Source organism: Ambystoma mexicanum, chromosome 6p (assembly GCF_040938575.1).
Source record: "Ambystoma mexicanum isolate Mex_15411 chromosome 6p, UKY_AmexF1_1, whole genome shotgun sequence".
Classification (NCBI taxonomy): Eukaryota; Metazoa; Chordata; class Amphibia; order Caudata; family Ambystomatidae; genus Ambystoma; species Ambystoma mexicanum.
In genome coordinates, this window is record NC_090935.1 from 552617156 (window position 1) to 552639295 (window position 22140).

The 22140-nt window shown below is 48.9% G+C and overlaps 1 protein-coding gene across 6 annotated transcripts in view; it reads right to left on the reverse strand.

The window, feature by feature from the left end:
• Window positions 1-11410: 11410 nt before the first annotated feature.
• Window positions 11411-22140, reverse strand: part of SGTB (small glutamine rich tetratricopeptide repeat co-chaperone beta) — a 792782-nt gene continuing 782052 nt past the window's right edge. For all 6 annotated transcript variants that reach the window (XR_011280637.1, XM_069627365.1, XM_069627364.1 and 3 more), the window contains one exon: window positions 11411-21290. The gene's annotated coding sequence lies outside the window, so the exon portion shown is untranslated. The remainder of the gene's footprint in view (window positions 21291-22140) is intronic.

The window sequence follows — 22140 nt, forward strand, 5'->3', positions numbered from 1 at the left end:
GGCTTCAGGCGGATTCTCATAACAGGGGCAAGGATATCAAGAGTATCAGATATAGCAGAGTGGAGAGGGCTGTGTCAGGGTGGGAGTCAGCCCAGGGGGGAAGAGGGGCCGAGAAGGTGGCAGCGAAAGCCTCAACTGATACACGCTTCATGGGTCGGATGACAGAGAAGGAAGATGGCAGTGATGAGGGTGGCTTTGCCTGTGGGGTAGGGAGGGTGAGGTGAGAGGAGAAAGTGATCACTCCAGGAGAGAGGGGTGGAGAGAGGGACAGAGAGGGGAAGGTCAGAAGAGATCAGGGCATCAAGAGTGTGCCCAGCAGAATGGGCTGGCCCAGACGGGAGAATAGAGAGTGAGAGAGAGTCGCAGAGGTCGCGAAAGAGTCCAGAGGGGGGACAGGAGGCATCCAGGTGGATGTTGAAGTCTCCAAGAAAGAGGAGTTGAGTGGTTGAGGACAGGAGTGAGGAGGAGAGGTCCGCCCACTCGGAAAGGAAGGAGGAAATTTGACCAGGTGGCCAATAGATAGTAGCCACGGTAAGGGAATGGCTAGGAGAGAGAGAGACTCGGCAGACAAGACATTCAAAAGAGGAGTAGGTCTGCGTGGGAATAGCAGTGGCAGGAATCCACTCAGGGAAGATAAGGGCCACAACCCCCCCAGCACGGTTGGGCCTGGGCACGTCAAGGTCCAGTTCCTCAACAAGGCGGCAGATATCAGAGGAATGTTTGACAGCAGAGCGAGAGTGGCAATGTGGAGAAGGTTGCCATCTTTGAAGGACTTCCGGGGAGGGGTACAGATCAGAGGTACGCCCTGCAGAGGGGAAGAAGGAGCACGGGAGGGGGCAGGGAGGGAGGGTAGAGGCAAGGTAGCCAAGGACAGAGGAGGGGGGACAGCAGGCGAGGAAAGGAAGTTGATGAGGCGCGGGAAGCGTCTATCAAAGAGGTGAAGGTTGGCCTGAGGGCCTTGGACCAAGACGGTCCCATTAGCGTAGACATTAATGATGGCCTTAGAGGAGTGGAAAGAGGCCAAGAGGACGTCCCAGCGGGTGCCACCATTAATGGGAGAAGAGGAGAAAGGAGAGAGCACAGAGGCCATATGAAGGGTCCATAGGTCAGGTGAAGGCACGAAAAAGAGGATGTCAGTGAGAGTTAACTTAGAGGAGGCACTGGTGTAGGTGTCAGCGATAGGGAGGCCTGGGTTGGAGACCAGGATGTCCTTTTTAAACTTTTTCCTACCAGATTTAGTGAGGAGAGCAGGATAGTCAATGGAGAAGTAGTTAGAAAAGATAGGTGAGATAGAGAGCACCATGGGATAGGAGGGAGTCGGGGGTGTGGGGGTAGGACAAGCACGAGCGGGCAGGATGAGAGCAGCAAGCCCTAGTTTACCACAAATTCAGAACACAGTGAACACAGTAATGCATATCAGGTACCCAGTGGAGAGGCCACCTAAGTTTGAAAATCCTGCGAGGGGAGAAAGACCCTAGTTTACCACAGATTCGGAACACAGTGAACACAGTAATGCATATCAGGTACCCAGTGGAGAGGCCACCTAAGTTTGAAAATCCTGCGAGGGGAGAAAGACGGAACAAGTTACTTACCTGTAACTGTTGTTCTCCAGCATGGGTCTGGCATGGATTCACATGCTCATGAATATTCCCCGTCGTCAGGCTGGGAATCCTCGGTAAAGAAAAAACCAGTATCAGTTTCGTTTCTGATCTGTCTTTCGTAGTAATAACCAATCACTGGTCTCTGCGTCATACTGACCACATCCAATGACTGCCCTCTACCTAAGCACTGCCTCTGGCAGCCATCTTCAGATTTGGAAGCACGTGAAGTGGCAGTATGACCAAGTGAAGAGCCGCAGAGGGGTAGGCGGGAGGGTTCGCATGTGAATCCATGCCAGACCCATGCTGGAGAACAACAGTTACAGGTAAGTAACTTGTTCCTTCTCCAGCATGGGGTCTGGCATGGATTCACATGCTCATGAATAAAGAATACATAGCAGTACACACATGCACAACCACGGGAGGTGGCAAAGGCTCAACATTAAGCAGTACATCAAACTCAACATTAAGCATTTTACCTCCTCACCAGGCTCACCTCAGCCGAACAGGTTGCGCAGCACTGCTTGGCCGACCCTGGACTCCTCCCTGGAATCCCGATCGACGCAGTAGAATTTCGTGAAGGTGTGCGTCGACCTCCACGTAGCAGCCCTGCATATGTCTAGCAGGGGCACACCAGAAAGGAACGCCGTGGTAGCTGCGATCGCTCTGGTGGAATGGGCTCTCGGACGGCCAGGCAGCGGTCGGTTTGCCAACCGATGACAGTACATGATACAGCCGGAGAGCCATCTGGAAATGGAAGCCTTCGAGAGAGCCTTCCCCTGATTGACAGGTCCAAAGTTCACAAAGAGTTGTGACGTCTTCCGAAAACACTTCGTGCGGTCCACGTAGAACTTCAGCGCTCTAGCCACATCCAGCGAGTGCAAAGTCCTCTCAGCCGGCGACGAAGGCGACGGGAAGAACACAGGCAACACCAAGGGTTCGTTGAGATGGAAGTCCGACGGTACCTTGGGCATGAAGGAGGGGTGCGTCCTGAGCACTACCCTCGTGTCGTGAAAAGTCAAGTACGGGGCCTTGCAGGAAAGGGCCTGGATCTCTCCCACCCGTCGTGCGGAGGTGATGGCCACAAGAAATGCTGTTTTCCACGACAGAAACTTCAACGGGGCCGAGTGCAGAGGCTCGAACGGAGGTCCCATGAGCTTGGTCAGCACCACGTTGAGCTCCCACGCCGGGGCCGGAGCCTTCACCAGCGGGAACGATCTGAACAGTCCCTTCATGAACTCTTTCACCAGACGATGAGACCACAAGGACGTCCGGCCCGTGGTTCTGGTGTATCGGGAGATCGCAGCTAGATGAATCTTGATGGACGCGTGTGCCAGTCCAGCTTTGGCCAGCGTCAGCAGGTACGGCAGTACCTGGGGAGCCGTAATCCGTAGAGGGTTAATCTTCTGTGCGTGGCACCAGACAGAGAACCTCTTCCATTTGTGTCCGTAGCATTTAAGAGTCGAGGACGCCCTGGCCTTTGCAAGAACCTCTCTGCAGTCGGCCGGTATGTCGTATCCTCCAAACTCTAGCGCTGCAGGAGCCAGGCCTGCAAGTTCAGCGATTTCGGGTCGTGGTGGAGGGTGGCGCCTCCTTCCCTGGAGAGTAGATCCGCGTCCACCGGCAGCTTGATTGGCGGGGACGCTGACAAGTCCAGAAGGTCCGGGAACCATATCTGCCTCGGCCACGCAGGTGCGACGAGGATCATCCTGCACCGTGACCTCTTGAGCTGGTTGACGAGCTGGATTAGCAGTGGCAAAGGAGGGAACGCGTAGAGGAACAGGCCCTCCCAGGGGAACGAGAAAGCATCGCCCATGCTCCTCGCCTGGGGAAACCTGCTGGCGAACCTCCGGCACTTGGAGTTCGTCGCCGTCGCGAACAGGTCGATCTGGGGTGTGCCCCACCGTCGGAAGAGGCGATCCACTAGATCCTGCCGTAGTTCCCACTCGTGGCACGAGCGCAGCTCCCTGCTGAGTGAGTCGGCGATGGTGTTTTTTATCCCTGCCAGATGAAACGGCACCAGAAACATCCTTTGGGCGACGGCCCAATGCCACAGGTCCTGCGCCTCCTTGGACAGCGCTGGGGACCTGGTTCCGCCCTGTTTCCTGATGTAAAACATGGTGGTGGTGTTGTCGGTGAAGATCTTCACCACCTTGCCCTTGAGGGACGGAAGGAAGGACCTGAGGGCCCAGAACACTGCACGGAGCTCCAGGACGTTGATATGGAGGGACTTCTCCGTCGGGAGCCAAAGGCCTCTCGCGTGCAGATTTTCGGTGTGCGCTCCCCACCCTTCCAGGGAGGCATCCGTGGTCACTGTCTCCTGGTGGTCTGGGGTCTGGAAGTCCATGCCCGCCGTCAGATGCGCGCGGTTGCCCCACCACCGGACCGCTCGGCGGAAACTCTCGTCGAGTGTGATCCTCTCCTCGAAGCCGCCCGTCGTTTGGATCCAGCGCGCGTCCAGGAACTCCTGCAACGGGCGCATCCGGAGCCTGCACATGGGAATGAGGTAGATGCAAGAAGACATCATTCCGAGGAGGGACTTGATGGACCTCACCTTGGCCGCGTCGGAAACCAACATCCGCTGTACCTTGCCCAGGATGGACCTGGTCCTTTCCTCCGACGGGGAGGCCAGAAGGGACACTGTGTCGAGCTTCGCTCCCAGAAACAGTGCGTTTTGCGCGGGTACCAGGTGGGACTTGGCGTAGTTCACGGAGAATCCCAGGTCCGTGAGAAGTTGGACGGTCCTTGCCGTGTGCTCCACGGCGAGCTCCCTCGTCTTGGCTCTGATGAGCCAGTCGTCCAGGTAGGGGTAGACGTGGATCCCCTCGCGGCGCAGCTGCGCCGCCACCGGTGCAAGGCACTTGGTGAATACCCTGGGTGCCGACCGTAGTCCGAAGTGGAGGGCTTTGAACTGGTAGTGACGCCCTTGGACCACAAACCTGAGGAATTTTCGGTGCCCCTTTAGGATGGGAATATGGAAGTAGGCATCCTCCAAATCCAACGACGACAGGAAGTCTCCTTCCTCCAGCTGCCCCAGGACGTGCTGGAGGGTGACCATCCGGAACTTCTGCGCCTTGATGAACTTGTTCAGACGTCGCAGGTCTAGGATGGGGCGCCATCCTCCCGTCTTCTTCTTCACGAGGAAGTATCTCGAGTAAACTCCGGAGCCCCGAAGCCTCTTTGGGACGAGTTCGATGGCGCCCTTCCTGAGCATCGCCTTTACCTCCAGGAGAAGCTGAGGGACGTGAAGCTCTTTCCTGGCCACGGGGGGGGACGCGCGGGCACCTTCTTTGAAACTCGAGCGCGTGGCCCCGGGCTAAGGCGTCCAGCACCCAACGGTCGGTGGAGATGGACTACCACACGCTGACGAAGCTCGCCAGCCGGCCTCCCACCGGGGTGCTTCGGTGGGGGCCCGACCCAACGGCCGGTTCAATCCTGTTTCGACGAGGCTTTGCCGCCTTGACCTCCTTGGCGACGACGGCGGGGTCCGCCAGACTTGCCTCGTCCTCTGTACGCCTCCTGAGACGATGAGCGGGCCGCTTGACGGTAGGTGGAGAAACCGCCGCCGGAACCTTTGGAGGCGCCCTTGCCTCCGCTGCTCCGAAAGGGCGTCCGTCGTTGCTGCAGAACCCCAAGGGCCCGGGCCGTCTCAGTGTCCGCTTTAATGGCCTGAAGGGAATCGTCCACTGTTTTCCCAAACAGGTTGTTCCCATCGAACGGCATGTCCAGGACTCTGGTCTGTACGTCTTGACGGAAGTCCGTAGCCTTGAGCCATCCACGCCGCCTAAGGCACACGCCGTTGCCCAACTGGCGAAACTCAGTGTCGGCGATGTCCGTCGCAATAGTGATGGCGTGGTCCGACGCCACCTCACCTTCCTGTAGGATCTCCAGGGCATCCGCCCTCTTGTCGTCCGGTAGGAAGTCCAGCAGGGGAGCCAGTTTGTACCATAGTTCCCTGTCGTAGCGGGCCACGATAGCCAAGGCGTTGGCCGCTTTAATCGTCGTCGCTGCAGACGAGATGACCCTGCGTCCCATAGCGTCCAATTTCTTTCCCTCGCCGTCCGGTGGGGAAGTCGATGTGGAGGCCGCACCCCCCCCGCTTTCTTCCTGGCCGCCGCGGAGACGACGGAGTCCGGGGTAGGCTGCGCCCGGAGGCACAGGGGGGCCGCGTCCGGGACCCGGTACTTCTTCTCGTACCGGTCTCTTCTAGCTGGCGTCGTGGAAGGGTTCTTGAGGAGGGCAAGGCCCTCATCCCAAATGTCGTCCAGTAGAGGCACCGCGAGGACCGTCTTCCTCTTGGCCTCGCGCCGTTGATAAAGGAATCCTTCCTTTTTCTTCTCCTCAGGGCAGAGTTGGAAAAGCTCGGATGCCCTGGCGATCATGGAGTGGAACGATCCAATCTCGTCGGGCGGAGAAGCCCTGGTGGGAGGTGACAACGGTAGATCCTCGTTGTATACCTCGTCGTCCGTACCCGTCGCTGCCGTGTCAGTCCCCGTATCATCCCCTCGGGTGGACGGGGAGGAGGGCTGGACGGGGCGCGACGTCTGAAAAGGAGGTGGAGGGTGAATCCTTCTTTTCTTGGGCGGGGGAACACCAGAAGGTCCCGGTTCAGGATCCCCCGACGGGAGAGGTTCCTCCGTCGGCAACGGTAGTCTCGTCCTTATCTCTGAACATAAGGACTGTATAGCCAACAAAATGGCCGCCGAGTTGTCTTGCGGCGCTGGCAGAGGGGAATCCGACGGGCGATCAGGGGCCCCGTCGGCACCCTCGACGATGTCGTCACCTGCGTCGGGATCCATCCCGACGGGCCGGTCTTCTTCCACGCCAAGGCCGTGGCTTAAGACCTCAATCAGCTCTTCCTCCGAGGTTGAGGCCGAATCTACGACGACGCCCTGCCCCCCCTTTTTCTTCCCCGCCGGGGATTTCACGGGGGTCCTATCGATGGGCACAAAAGAGGACTCCCTCCGAGGTGGCAGGGAGACTCTGAGCCCCGAGGTCGCCACCACTGGTGTAGCCTCCACAGGCTGAGCCAGGGCCGCTGCGACAGTATCGATAGAGGGCTTGGCCGGATGGATTAAGGCCTTCACCACCTTAGGTGCGCTCACCGCCTTATCCTTGAGGGGGGGGGGACACTGCCTCGCTCCCCCTCCGATGGGGCCTTCGAGCTCGACCGGGGCCTCTCCAGGAGCTTCGCCGGGTGCTCGCCCTTCCTCTTACCCGACCCAGAGCGTTGGCTCGTGGCTGAAGGTGCCGGGGAGGGTGCGTACTGCCTGGCGCCCGTAGAGCCCGACCGTTCGGCGCTCCCGGTGCCAGCGGACTCGCGGTGCTTGGCCTTGTGTTGGACCCCCGTCGCCGGGGCGTCCTCAAAGGTCTTAGAAGACCGCTCGGATTTCTTCCTCTTCTTCTCGCCTGACGGGCTCTTCCCTTCCAGCCAGTTGGCGAGACGTTGATGGCGGTCCTTCATGGTCCGCTCCGACATATTGCCGCAAAACGCACAGTCCTTCTCCACGTGCGTCTTGTCCTCATGTAAGCAGTAGAGACAAAAGGAGTGTTCGTCCTCCTTAAAGACGTTCTGCAGCTGGCATCCAGGGCAGATCCTGAACAGCTTTCCGGGCGTTGAGCTTCCCTTCTCCTGGGCCATGTCCGGGCCTGAGAAACTTCTGGAGTCCTCCAAAAGCGTAGCTCGACGAAATCTTCACCCTTGAGGGGCGCAGACGAATCCGACACAGGTCCCCGTTGATCGGATGGAGAGTCGGTGGAGCTTGAGGCTCTTTTGACCGAAAAAACGAAGTTTTTGAGAAAAAACATGAAAAAATAGCACTAGCGCTCGAGAGCAATAGCACGAGGATCCCAACACATGAACGTGCGGTAAAAATCTGAAGATGGCTGCCAGAGGCGGTGCTTAGGTAGAGGGCAGTCATTGGCTGTGGTCAGTATGACGCAGAGACCAGTGATTGGTTATTACTACGAAAGACAGATCAGAAACGAAACTGATATTGGTTTTTTCTTTACCGAGGATTCCCAGCCTGACGACGGGGAATATTCATGAGCATGTGAATCCATGCCAGACCCCATGCTGGAGACCCTAGTTTACCACAGATTCGGAACACAGTGAATACAGTAATGCATATCAGGTACCCAGTGGAGAGGCCACCTAAGTTTGAAAATCCTGCGAGGGGAGAAAGACCCTAGTTTACCACAGATTCAGAACACAGTGAACACAGTAATGCATATCAGGTACCCAGTGGAGAGGCCACCTAAGTTTGAAAATCCTGCGAGGGGAGAAAAACCCTAGTTTACCACATAGAGAGCGGCCTTGCTCAAGATGGTGGTATTGCCTAGACTCTTACACTTTTTCGTGAATGTCCGGTTTTTGATACCCAGAAGCCTATTCGTGAAACTTCACAGCGTGTGCAGGGGTTTTGTATGGGGTAACTCCAGGAACAGGGTGGCCCTGTGAAAGCTTCAGAACCCATATGACAAGAGGGGTATAGGCCTGCCAAATTTTGAACTCTATTACCTGGCGGGGCAGCTGCTGTATGTAGCCAGGTGGCTTTCGGCGGAAGACTCGGCAGAGGCTAGGCTTCTGCGTGGGGATTCAGCCCCATACTTTTTGAAGGAAGTGGTGTGGTTGCGTAGAGACAAACTGGTGGGCAGGGGGCGGCTGCTGAGGCTGGGCTGGCAGATCTGGCAAAGGACTTGGAGGATGATGGGGGATTTGGAGCCGTACTCCCAGCAGGCCCCACTGGTGGCACTGTGCGGGAGCGACTCAACTACTCAAATCGGTCCGGAGATACTGGGAACAGGTAGGCCTGGCCATCCTCGGAGACATAAGGCAGGAGGGGGAGGCATTGGACTTTCAGAGGTTGCAGGAAGAGACGGGGTGCATGGTGGCCAATATATAACTTACGCTAGGCTTGTGAAAAAGACCAGAGAAAGATGGCCCGAGACAGTGCTAGCAGCGGATCCTGATGCCTCCCTGGAAACCATGTATGATGTATCAGAGGGCGGGCACGAGATATAGAGGATATATGAGCTCCTGCGAGTAAGGGCGGGGAAGGAGTTGCTCCAATTAAGACAGGATTGGGAAGAGGAGGTGGGAGGACCCATGACAGACGGGCAATGGGTGTGGGATCAGAGGTATCATAAAAAGGTGTCCCGGAATGCGAGATTCCAACAACTTCAACAGTACGTTACTCATAGGGCTTACCTGACGCCCGGGAAGATTGCAAAGTTTGGGGGACCAGCTATGCAGCAATGCCCCAGGTGTGGGGAGGTGGATAAGGGGCTGCTACACATGTTTTGGGCTTGCCCAGAAATGCTCAGGTTCTGGGATGAGGTTAAAATGAAACTGGCTGGTGGGGGAGTGGTGTTGGATGTGGAATCGGCCTGGTCATGCATGCTTGGGCTTTTTCCTAGACCCCGGCATTCAAAACACATGAGCAAGATGAAGGACTTGGCTTATGTTTTGGCCAAGTGCAGGATTGCAATGGGCTGGAAGGCGACCCATAGACCTAGGGTGGAGCTATGGTGGGCGGACTTCTTGAAATGGGCGGAAGCTGAATCTGTTGTCTGGTTTGAAGCGGTCACCAGGGGGGGCGAGGAGGAAGTAGGGCCCCTACTGACCTGGCGGCAATTGGTGGCCTCTATGGCAAATCCTTACCAGGGCAACAACGGAACAGAGGACTCGGGTAATGACCGCTTAAGTATTGTGCCACCTGATAATGCTCCAGTAGAAGACATGCATGTGCGAATTGGCTCTAGTTTAAAGGGGGGGGGGGAGTTGGGGAGTTCTAAAGGAAATATGATGGTCTAATGATGTTTTTTGTGTATTGAAACAGTTGTAATATGTGTTTCGTTTGCTTTTGAAAATGTAATAAAAATATTTCACAAAAAATAAACTTGGGTCACGGGGAGTGGCTCCTCGATATATACAGTCCCCAACATCATGTTCGGCACAGGGCATGAAGAGGTGTCGGGTGGAGCCGCGCTGCACCCAATCCTGGCGGAAAGGTTTCTGAAGAGCTGCTACGCTGGGAGATGGATATCATAGATGGGGAATCCGTGGGAGGAAGAAGTCCATTAGAAATGTACCTCTTAACTTGTCTTTGAACGTAGTGTCAATTAAGGTACGGACTGTTGTGTATGGTTTCTTTAGTGCATTATGTGGCAGATGGACTTGTACTCCTCACATTGTAAATGTTCTCACATTGCAATACCCTGAACCAGGGACTCATTTGTTCCCCCCACTGTAGCATGTTTTTTTTTCTTTTGAAATCTTTTTATTAGGTATTATCATCGTACAAAACACAAAGCAGTAATCCTGTCTGCAACAGAACATAGAACATAAACCCATAACAACCAAAACGGAAAAAAAAACAATAAAGAAACAACCCAAAGAAAGGAAAACAAGGGCTCAAGTACAGTTTATCATACATTATCGGATTCAATGTATGCTCACAGTGTCTCGTCCCAGGGAAAGGTGTCTAGGGGGGTGGGGGGTTCCTAGTCACTGGCATCACCCATAGGTCCACCCTCTGTCAGCCCAAAACCTGGGTGCACCCAAACTAGTGCCGTGTGACAGAGCACCCATGCTCTTGTAAGGACGTATCGTCTGATGGGCTGAACATTGCAAGAATAAGGGCATGCCGGGCTGCTATGTTCTCAGTGGGCTGTCTGTTGACCTTCTTCATGGCCCTGTGCCAGAGGCGATAATTGTGGGCCCCCATTCAGCCTCCATGCCATGGCAATTCTCCTTTTAGCTAAACCTCAAACCAGGTCCATGAATTTAATCACGTGCCTATTTTTATCTGGCCTGGGGTAAACCCCTAATAAGCATTCCATCGGAGACCACTGATATCCATGGACGACTCCTGCCTATATACTGGCCAGCTCCGTCTGGTGCCAAAAGGTCAGCACCTCCACACAATTCCAAAACATATGCATGATATCGCCACCATTGAAGCTGCACCACGGCATGTAGATGCCACCTTGGGTTCAAACTTTGCCACCCTGCTGGGCATCATGTACGATCTGTGCATCAAGTTAAGTTGGCGAAGGCAAAATATGGCATTACGTGAGACTTTGTTTTAGGAAAGTATAACGCAGTATCCCATTGATTGTCACCTCTGGACCCAAATCAGTTTCCCAGTGCGTTCTCAATTGAATACCTCTCTCAGATACCGCGTTCAACAGGTGCCCATACAGCCTGGACACAGGCCGTCAGCCATCCTCCAAGTCATACATCATGGCCATCTGGCTCTCCCAGCCAGTCGGGTTACTTCCGTTTCGCTATCTTAACAAGCTTCACGTATGTAAAAACATTGGTCTTTGGGGAGCCCCTCCATCAGCACCAAATCGTCAAAGTCTCTAAACACCCCATCCCTGTACTCCCCACTGTAGCATGATATGTATGGTATGACCCTGTTAAAATCAATAAGTACTGTTGATCTAAAGCGTGTGTGTGTGTGTGTGTGTGTGTGCGTGCGCTTCTCATCACACAAGCAGGAACATAAATTGCTTCCAGAGTCCTGCCACTAGAAGACAGATACCCGAGAACGTGGGCATCTGTGAAGAGAACAGTGTGACATGGGTGTGGGAAAGGAAGTATGCAATCTTTGTAACGTGCCATACACTTCAGACAGCGGAGGCATGGACGGATATTAGGCCCACTGATAACTGCACGTAGATGAAGTGTGGAGAGCCATGCCATCCTGTGCAATGGCCCTATGCCATTAGGAAGACATATTATACATGCAAATACACATATTTCAAACCTAGAAGTGAACAAGGGAAAATAATAATTCATGTGACAAGAGAGTGAGAATGTTTATTATACAAGGTTTGTGGGTATTATACATGTTCTGAACTAATTAGATTGTCATTAACATGGCAAAATGCTGGCTTCATACAAACTCTAATGCAGGCAACGTTAATCTGCTTTGCAATATCCCTCGGTGTTTAATCATATTTAGGCTCAATTTACAATGTGACATATAGAAAACAGTCAAAAGAGTAGTGGGTGCAAAGCTGCACATTATGCATCTGCCTGGAAGGGACCGTATGTGAATCCCTCCTCACCGCTATAGAAATTCCCTATGAATGTCTTTGGCTCTAAGAATGTTAAAGGTCTAAAGGTGTTTGTATGAAAACAAAAACATACTTTTCTGTTTTAGAACAATATATTCCTGTAAAACATGCACTTTTCCTTCCTTGACTCCTTCAGTGCAGTAGGCACTCCAATCCTTCTCCTTCACATCTTTGCTTCAATTGTGTAGACCTGTTTGTCTAAGAGTTTGCTTGTGCGTGCTCAGGGCTTCCCCAAACCCCACTTCACCACAAAACCTCCTCGTCCACTGAGCTCAGTCCTAGATTTTCAAGAGGCCATCATGGAGACTTGGCGTAGAGATCATCAAGTCTAAAAGGCAGTACTTCGAAGAGAATGATGAAGTAACCCAGTTAAGGTGAAACTATCTGCTGAGTCCAAAATTACAGAAGGGCTCTCTCTGCTATTCCACTTGAAAGAATCTCCTGAAATACATGCAGGTATACAACAGAGTTAAAACACCTTAATTGCGTTCTATTTCACCTTGTGTGAAACTTTTCCTGTACATTGACAGATGTTTTATTTGATGAGGGCATCCAAAGTCAACCAGTGCAATTGGGTCAGAATGGGTGACTATGATGACATCTTGGTCAACATGATTACGTTTTTCAGCAACTTACGTCAATGAGCACAGCGAGTAACCAATAGACTACAGACAGCTGCCAGTGTCGTCCTCCTCTTATTGTTTGCCTTTACTGGGCAGAACTGCCCAACAGGCAGTGGTATGCACATCTTAGCTATTTAAATTTAACCCATTTACATTCCAGGAGAAAAGCGTGGCTATTAAGATGAAAAGGAACAACTCCCATCGTCATGGAGAAAAAAAAACATCCAGTGCTTTAATCCAAGAAAGTCCCCTGACACAAGCAGAAGCTAGCAAACTGTGGAGGATTGTGTGGTTTGGAGAAGTACACATCTGACTTTCTTAAACATCTAGTTGTGTGAGCATGTTTTCATGCACACATCCTTAATTCTGTCTCCGAAAAAGAAGGGCAGTATTAGGCCATGAAAAATCAGAGTATCAGGTGTTACTATAATGACAGTAAATGTACATCTGTCAAACCACCACCCGAGGACCTCCCTCTCCGAACTGACAAACCAACTCAGACCATATATCTAGACCATATCATGGGCAGTAGAGGCTGGAGTACAGACCGAGTCTAAATCTGGATCACTCTATTGACACAAGTGACCCGAAGGACATTAGGCTCCTGGTATATTCAATGGCCAGACAGTACTCTTTCCATTTTGCAGTACACAGATATCATGCATGGAAAGTTATGATCCAACCGAGGAATGTGCAGTTCTGCCAAGGAATGCAGCATTGAGGGATCACACCTCAATCTACCTAAACCTGAGACTTCTTTCCATACAGCATGCATAAACTTGTACCTGGAGTATGAACACCAACCCTCAGGAATACAAAATTCATAGAAGAGTTAAAGGCTAAAACAAACCGCTTTCTAGAGACAGAAATCTATGGCATAACCACTGTTTGAAAGATTCTAAAGCAACAACTTTGGAAGAATCGTCCAGAATCGGGATAGCTATTAGCGGAAAAACTTAGAAGCACTATGGAAGACATATTTCTGGCCATAGAGCACAAGGCAAATGCCTCAGAAAAGTCAACTGAGTGTACACTAAATGCGTGGAAATGTCCTTGTTGACAACCAAACAGTCCTGGGAAGGTGGAGAGTGAAATGGTAAACGCTTGCCCACCACCTTAACAATGCCACCCCTTGAAGGGCTGTTATGGCAGTAAAACATATGTCTGGTAAGATCCATTTTAAAAATCTGAGATCAATGAGACATTCAAGGAATTCTGTGAGAGTCTATGCAGAACAACAAGTAGATGACCTAAATCAAGACAACTTCCCAAAATCTTTGCTAATCCCATGGCTAAAACAAACGAGCGAGGACAAGCTAACCTTCAAGATAATGATATCCAATGTGTACATGGCTTCAAAATCTCTGAAACAGGGTAAATCCCCAGGCCCACCACATTTCACTTCAGTCAACTCTTATATCTTTGAATGCATAGCAAGAAAGCAATCCTCACACTCAAAATAAACAGATACATTTTATATAGTTCCAAAAACCAGGCAGACGCACTGTGGACTGCACTCTGTATATAGACAAATGTCATTGATGATCAAAGACGCAAAGCTACTAACTACAATAGTTACTAGAGTTATCAGAGACATGGACCAGAATTCACCCAACACAGGTTACAAACATTAGCCAAGTAACTGACATGTACAATGGTTCAGGAAGTGAAAGGATCATCATGTGTCTTAGATGACCTCAATGCAAAAAAAGCATTTCATTATGTCTCCTGGAAGTAGCTGTTTAGAGTGCGATGTACTTGGGGGGATCTCCTTCCATGAAAACAAGCATAAATTCTCTTTCACCATTCTTGTTAATCCTTGCATGGGAGCCACTAGCTATGCAGTGTGCACAAACAGGCAAATTACAGAGGTAACCATTGGTGGTACAGGGTTCAACCCCTTGCTTGCTGGCTGATGAGGCTGTAGACCATTTCAGAAAACATACCAACATTTCTGAATTGCTTCAACAATGTCCATCTTCGGTGAAGCGGCAAGTTACAGGGTCCAACTGGTAAATATATAGCATAATGTCAGTTTCTCTCCAAGTGACTAATACAAAGGGCTAGTGGGACTAGCCTCTAAAGTAGGAGGCACAATAAATCACATTCTTTGTTTCAGCAAAAAACCCAAAGCCTTCTTACTTTTCAAACCATTTGCTCTAGGAAATAGAGAATGGAATCTGACCTAAATGCATCAGCAAACATCAACATAACTTTAAGGGCAACAGTACAGTTCCAGAAGATGATCATTCTACCACACTCTGTTTATTCCGCAACCCAGATTTTCCTTACAAGGATCCTTGACAGCAGTGAAATCCAAATGAGAATCTTAATCTGGTAATTCAGACAAAAGAAAGTATATATTTTTGCTGGACAAAGGCAATGTATCTTCTAGAGAGGTGGTTTTGGTTTTTCGCAATTAATGCAGAATCACAACCATTTCACTTTTTAGCACAAAACAATTATTCAAAGCACTCCATGATGAAATGGACAATTATCGAGCAAGGCCTGTTAAACACTAGACTTATCTTGTGTGCTCTTTGCAGTAGAATGATACCAGGATGTCCTTAACTGGGCAAATTATCGGAGTAAAGCCAAATGTTTTGCACTGTGCAAATGTGTGGGGAAATCGGCTCTCTTAAATTAAGCACAAAAGCATTCAGTGAGTTGTAGGTTGCATGTAGCAATAGTAGAATCTCTCCTCCCACCTCATATCAAGTTATTCAACAAGATACACAAGACTTTCTGCCGAAGGTGAAATCAACTGTAGTTGTATGTGAAAAATCGAATGAAGCATGGCAGATGCATTCTCTAGACCCACAATCAGAACAATAACGAAGGAAGATGGGCGCATAGTGGACACCCAAGAAGGCGTTAATCAGGAATTTGTAGATTATTACCGACTCCTGTATGGAGATGAAGAGGGATGCGATTGCAGGAAAATAAGAGAAACACTGGGAGACATAGGGTTGCCGCAAATTAGTGCAGAGGAGCGGGAGGAGCTGGATGCTCCGATTACTCTAGAGGAACTAGAAGAGGTAGTGGTGCAACTACCCACCAGCAAGACTCCGGGGGCCGATGGACTCCCTAGCGAATTTTATAAAATGTATAGAAATTAGGTGCTCCCCCTGCTTTTAGCAATGCTAAATGAGGCATACGAAGTGGGAAGGCTACCAGAGACCCTAAGAGAGGCGATTATCATACCGCTCCCTAAACCCAATAAACCTAGCAATGATTGCGGCTCATTCAGACTGCCGTCAATGCTGAATCAGGATTGCAAAATGCTAACAGCGGTCCTAGCAAACAGAATGAGGAGGATCATTAATAAATTAATACACCCCGACCAGACTGGTTATGTCCCTAATAGGAATATATCCAAAAAGTTCAAACGACTCCACCAAGTTATTGGACACGCGAATGGGGATGCCGGCGAAATGGCAATTGTATCGCTAGATGCAATAAAGGCCTTTGACTCAGTCAAATGGCCCTGGCTGATTGCAGCCCTGACCAATTATGGGATAAGACCTGGGTATCTCAAATGGGTCAAACTATTATATAGCACAGCGCTGGCCAGGGTTAATATGGGAGCAGTAATATCAGAGAGGTGTCAACTCAGTAGGGGTACTAGACAGGGATGCCCGTGGACCCCTATGCTGTATATTTTAGCCCTAGAGCCCCATGCGATATACCTGAGGCAGCAGTATGACATAATAGGAATCACCATAAAAGGGGAACCGCACTTAGTTTCCTTGTATGCAGACGAGACGATATGCAGTTGTATCTACGTAACCCTGAAGAAAACCTCCAATATGTTCTGAAAGTGATGGAGCGATTTGCAGGGCTGTCTAGCATAGCAGTGAATCCTAAAAAATCTTGTATATTTCCACTGGGCAAATACAAAGGGATCCCGTTAGATCAATTACCTGTGTTACAGATACCATGGGAGGTCAACACGTTCAGATACCTTGGGATAGATATCTATCATACAGTGGAGGCAGAGCACCAACATAACACTGAGAAGGCGATCGAGAGTATTGAAAATAGTATGAAGTTCTGGGTAAAGCTCCCCTTGGCGATGATGGGAAGAGGGGCAATGCTGAAAATGGTGGTCCTGCCAAGACTACTGTGTTATTTTGGGAACATTCCATACCTGATACCAAGGCGATTCTTTGCTAGAATACATGGCACATGTAGGGAATTCCTTTGGCATGGGACGAGGAACAGAGTTGCCCTTTGGAAGCTACAAAACTCACATGATAGAGGTATAAAACTGCCAAACTATGAAATCTATTATATAGCAAGCCAGCTACAATATGTAGCAAAATGGCTATCAGAAGAACCAACCTCAGAATCCAGGCTGTTTCGACTGGACTGTGCCCCATTCTTCTTAAAAGAAATGATGTGGCTGCCCAAATCGGATATGGAAGGGCGCCCAAAGATGATGATGCTAGGGTGGGAGATATGGCATAGGGCCAGTCAGGCAATGTAGAACCCATCCCTGTGTTCCCCGCAAGTGCCATTAGTCGCACTGACGGGAAAAGAAAAGCAACTCATGATGATGATCAGGAAGCATTGGGAACCGGTAGGGATAGCAACAATGGGAGACATATGGCAAGAGGGGAGGATAAAAGACTTTGAGATGTTAGAGCAGGAAACGGGGATACATACGGGACAATATATTACATACCATAGGGTGGTGCGGCGAAATCAAAGAGACATGGTCAGAAATAGTACTAGAAGATCAACCGGATGCCACCATAGACACAATATATGACATAGCAGAAGGAGGGCACAAGATATCTAAGATATATGAGCCGATGATGTCCAAAGTGGGGAAGGAAGTGGTACAACTGAGACAGGACTGGGAGGAGGAAGTGGGTGCCCCAATGAGTGATGGGATGTGGGAGCGAGCCCAAGAGTACCATAAGAAAGTGTCAAGGAATGCAAGGTTACAACAGATACAATTATATATAACCCATAGGGCTTATATGACACCCCAGAGGATAGCTAAATTTAAAAATACAGGACAACAATCATGCCCCAAATGTGACTAAGAAAACGGCAGAATTGTGCAACTAAAAGACTTGGCATACATACTTGCAAAGCTTAGAGTCGCTATGGGATGGAAGGCATGCCATAGACCGAGAATAGAAGTATGGTGGAAAACCTTCAGAAATGGGCAGAAGCTGAAACCACAGTCTGGCAGGAAGCTAGTAATTCTGGAGGGGAGGAGGAGGCTGAAACCTTCATAGGCTGGAAACATCTAATAGCCACACTATTTGGGCCCAGCAAGACCGGTCAAGTGATCGGGATCCAGCAGAGAACACAGGAGAGGAACCCCTGCTGCAAGATGAAGAAATGGAATATGAAGGAGAGTGCGCTCGAATGGGGTCAAGGGAACGGGAGAAGCAGTGGACACTGATGGAGTGATATAAATTCGAAATGTTATTATATGCACTGGAAGTTTGGTTTGTGTTGTTTGTTGAAATAAAATTAATAAAATTGTTTTTAAAAAAAACATTTAAAAACAAAAGCATGGAAGATGCAATCATGACTGTTGTCTTGGGCTCTGGACTTTCAACGAGCCCCATTAACAGCATTAGCAACTCATCCACCTCAGCTTGAGCGCTTCTTCAATATATACATTCACTCGGCAGATATTTCCTCAGGAATACAATCGAGACTGGACACACGAATGACATATTAACATCTCCGATTTAACCTGGCATCAATACAGCTCAAGCATTTGCAAAGTGAGCCACACCTGCAAACAGGCCACACACAACTACTAACTCTGAGAAGATTGTACTGGTGCCCAGAAAAGAGTGAACTACGACAAATTATGTATATATGTATATATATATATATATATATATATATGGAAGCAGGAGCAAATCTGGCCCACCTGTTGTTGAAGTGTGCATGCAGACTGACTGATGAGAATACCTGAAAAGCAGAGTACACTTCATGCATGGGGTGGAAGTGAAACTGTCCCATCCGAAATTCTGGTTTAATTATACCTCTCGTTACAAGTACGTAACTCCCGCAGCAACATTCTTGCCTCTCCGAATTCATAATAATGGCTAAAAGGCTGGTCCGTGGAAAGAAGAACATTCTGCACGATTGACAATGTAAGCTACTTTAATGACATGTACATTTCTGAACCTCTGTAAGTGATATGGCAGTTTCCTTGTTTGTCCTTGCTACATGTACCGTAGCAGCTCCCACTTTATTTGCATTCAAACTTAAGTCACCTCATCTTCAGTTCCTCATCCAATTTGTAGGCCAGCAAATTACAGTGACCTGTGTTAACGAGGAGTTCCTTTACAACATACCATTGTAATGCTTTTATTTTTCTTTCACTTGGTCCTCGACATACTCGTTTGCCTATACAAGTTATCATGCTGAAATGTTTGCACTTTTGTAGTCTGCCTAAAGAAATTAAAGAAAAATAAAAAAAAATATAAAAAACAAAAACATGACCAACACATGGAACCATTTACGATTTGCCTTACTGAACTCCTCAAAGCCTCCTCATTGATGCTCCTATGATGCTCCTATGCCATTACCACTTCTCAGTAATGGTGAAAACAAAACTGCCTTTCAAGAGAGAAAAAGTCAGCCAGTACTTCGGGACTGGTCTCGTGGCTATGTGTTGACAGAGGCGCTCTGCTGACCCAAGTTACTAGTTTCTTTGGCCTACGGCAGGTTCCAAAGTACGTTTCTAGTCTTCTGGGGAACTTTTCCAGTGGCTCTCTCGTTCACAGGAGCTGGTTAAAAAAGAAGCTTCCACCATATGAAAGTGAATCTGATGCCAGTGTGAGATGATCACCACAAAGTCTGCAAGCTGGCATTCTGCGGTAAAGGGTCAACCCATGATTGAGCTGAAAAGCAAAATTTGAATTATGTACAATGATGCACGCTGTATGAGAAATCAAAGAAGGTCAAGGCAGCGCAACCATCGTTGACAAGGGGATATAAACAAAAGTCCCAGTTAACACTGTGAGAGGAAAGCTGAGAACGGCGAGGTAACATGTGCAAAGACCTAAGAGCTGGCAGGAGTAGGAAGCTGTATTTTACTTAGTTGGAGGTCCAACCTGAACTGCACATTTTCAGATCCAGCCATAAAAATGCCACAAATCTATTTCAGGTTGGAGTAATAACAATAAGCTGTCCGTAATCGTAATACAAAAAACCACAGCTAGATAATATTCCTAAATGACCAATTGGGCAATGGAGTAGCACGTTGAGTCACTGTCTTCTGCAGGTCCCTGATTAAAATTCCATACTGGCGTGCCAGTGTAGGCTGCTAGCTAAACTAGTGGGCTGAAGTGCGTTCTTGCAACTGCTTTAATACAGCTTTCTACCTGCTTAGTCCCTGCCAATTAACTCTCAGATAAAAAATTACTCATGGTTCCCCTATTCCAAATGTAGGATTGTGTTCGGTTGCTCCAACAAAAGATGTTTATAGCAGTGACCGTGTGCATCAGCTTTTGTGTGGAAATTGTCATTCCCTCCCTCTAAAACCATTGCAACTCTTTATTCAGGTCTGCAGTCTAAAGGTCGGTGCCATGTAAGTGCAACTGCAAAATCAAACAGAATCCAAATTTGGAAACCTTTTATTGGACTCAATGACATAATAGACTGGATGGTTGACAGTGGGGAGAACATGAAAGCACAGCGATCAGCGTCTTAGGAAGTATATTGCCTATTCGCAAGTCTCTGAACTTTACTAATCGGATCAGTCCAAGTTAGCTTTGCCGAAAATACAAGAGGTAATAATGATATGCAGTGGATGGGGTGGGGGGGAGGGGGGTAGAAACAGGTTGCTTTGAGAGTTGCTGCGAAGGAAGATCGTGACACTCTACATTGTAATTCCACACAGAAAACGATTGTGACTGGTAGACAACCGCCTTGGTACAAACCACACCTGTTTAACGAATAGTAAAGTAATGAAAGGCTCTTGATTGTGCCCTCTTCGGTGCAATACTTTCTTAGGGATCAAACCTTCGAGCAAAGGGCATCGGTTTTGTGTCTGTGCTGCATCCAGGCTCAATATAGCTAAAAGGGAACTCTGGCCCTCAAGATTGTTTATTTCTTTAGGTTGTCAGGAGGTGACAATAACCTTAGGGAAATTCCTCCATTTAACTTGCCAGCGCTGCCATGTTTGGGAGGCTGGACTTCTTGCTTGATAAGTGAAAGACTATAAGACTGGTATAAGGCATTTGGGCAAACAGAAAAAAAAACACAAGGCAAGCAAAAGGTGTTTACTATCTGCATGGCTCCAGTGCACTGAAAACACATAATTTGCCTCCATGTGTAAAGCTTTTATTACATTGAACTATTACTTACTTTATGCCATTTTGTGGTAAGCATTTGATGTTTATAGCGTACAAAGAGTAGTCTCTTGACGTGTCCTAAAACCTATCTGCTGGAATGGACTTGCATTGAGAAAGGTATTTAGAGTATTACTCATTCACCTTATATTGGTATGGATACAGTATATGTATACACCCACATCACTCTAAAATTAATGGTCAGCAAAGTTTAAAACAAAGAGTGAATAAAATATAGCACTGTTAGACAGTTCACTTATTCATGTCAATAATAGATTTGCACTGTAAACAAACAGGTCTGCTGAACACAGTTGACTTCTACACAAGTTACACTGTACCAACAAACATGGTTCTGGTGCACAACGAAGTGCGAGTGATCTACAATGTATTTCTCCAAAGTGAATGTTTCAAGACCTGTTTGATGAAAGGAGAACATTGTTTCTCGGTTTTCAAGCATCTTCCAAATAAACATGCTGAAGCATCAGACGTGAACGGTCTCCAGTGCCACGTCCAAAGTTGAAAGCCCACTAGGCAGACCTTGCCATGTTCAACTCTTTATTCTGTACTGCTAAATGAAATGCGTCTTCGCTCCATAGGCATTGAAGCTCTGATACGTTTAATGTTGGGGTCATCTCAGCGTTCCCCTGTAAGATAAATGAAGAAAATATGTGTTTGACAATATCACTTTTATTAGCATTTGGATAAAAAACCCATTACAAATGTGTATAATCCATTCTCAACTCTCCGCCCCATCCCAGTCCCATGTAACACTAATGCCACTTGCCTGGCTTGCCTTTGGTTGCATCATTTCCCCCATCTTTGTGAGGCATGAGGGTATGTGTCCAGGTTCTTGTACATCTCCCTACGGTAGGGGTCTGGAACCCGTGGCTGTCCAGACGTTTTGGATTACGACTTCCACGATCCTTCCCCATTGACTACGCTGACTAGGGCTAGTGGGATTTGTGGTCCTAAATAACTGGAGAGCTCAAGGTTGCAGGTCCCTGCTCTGAGGGTAGGTCAAGCTCATTATGCTATGTTGACGTTTACGTCATTTTTACCGAACTACTGTGTTTTGATGAGCAGCACGTTTACTTATAACCAGCCCTGCAAATTCCATAACAGTATCCAGGCCTGTCCCCAATCTGTCCCTTTGGGCAACTCTGCTGAACTCAACTGATTAACTACATATTCTTTAGCCGTTGGAATACTTTCGCACAGAGCTAACTACAACACCTCTCCCTCCCTAATGATCACAAAAGGGATGAACCCACTACTTAAACCTACTGACTTCTCGCACAATTCACGAGTGGCCAACACGCATCTCAATTAAGAACATCAAACATACTTTCGCCCTGATGCGTACCAAAGAAATAGGGACCCTACCAATGGGCCCCCACGAAACGGAGAAACACTAGGAAATAACGAGCCCCTGGAAAGATAGGAACACAACCAAACGAGGCTACACTGAAACAAGGCAAATCACACTCCGAGAGT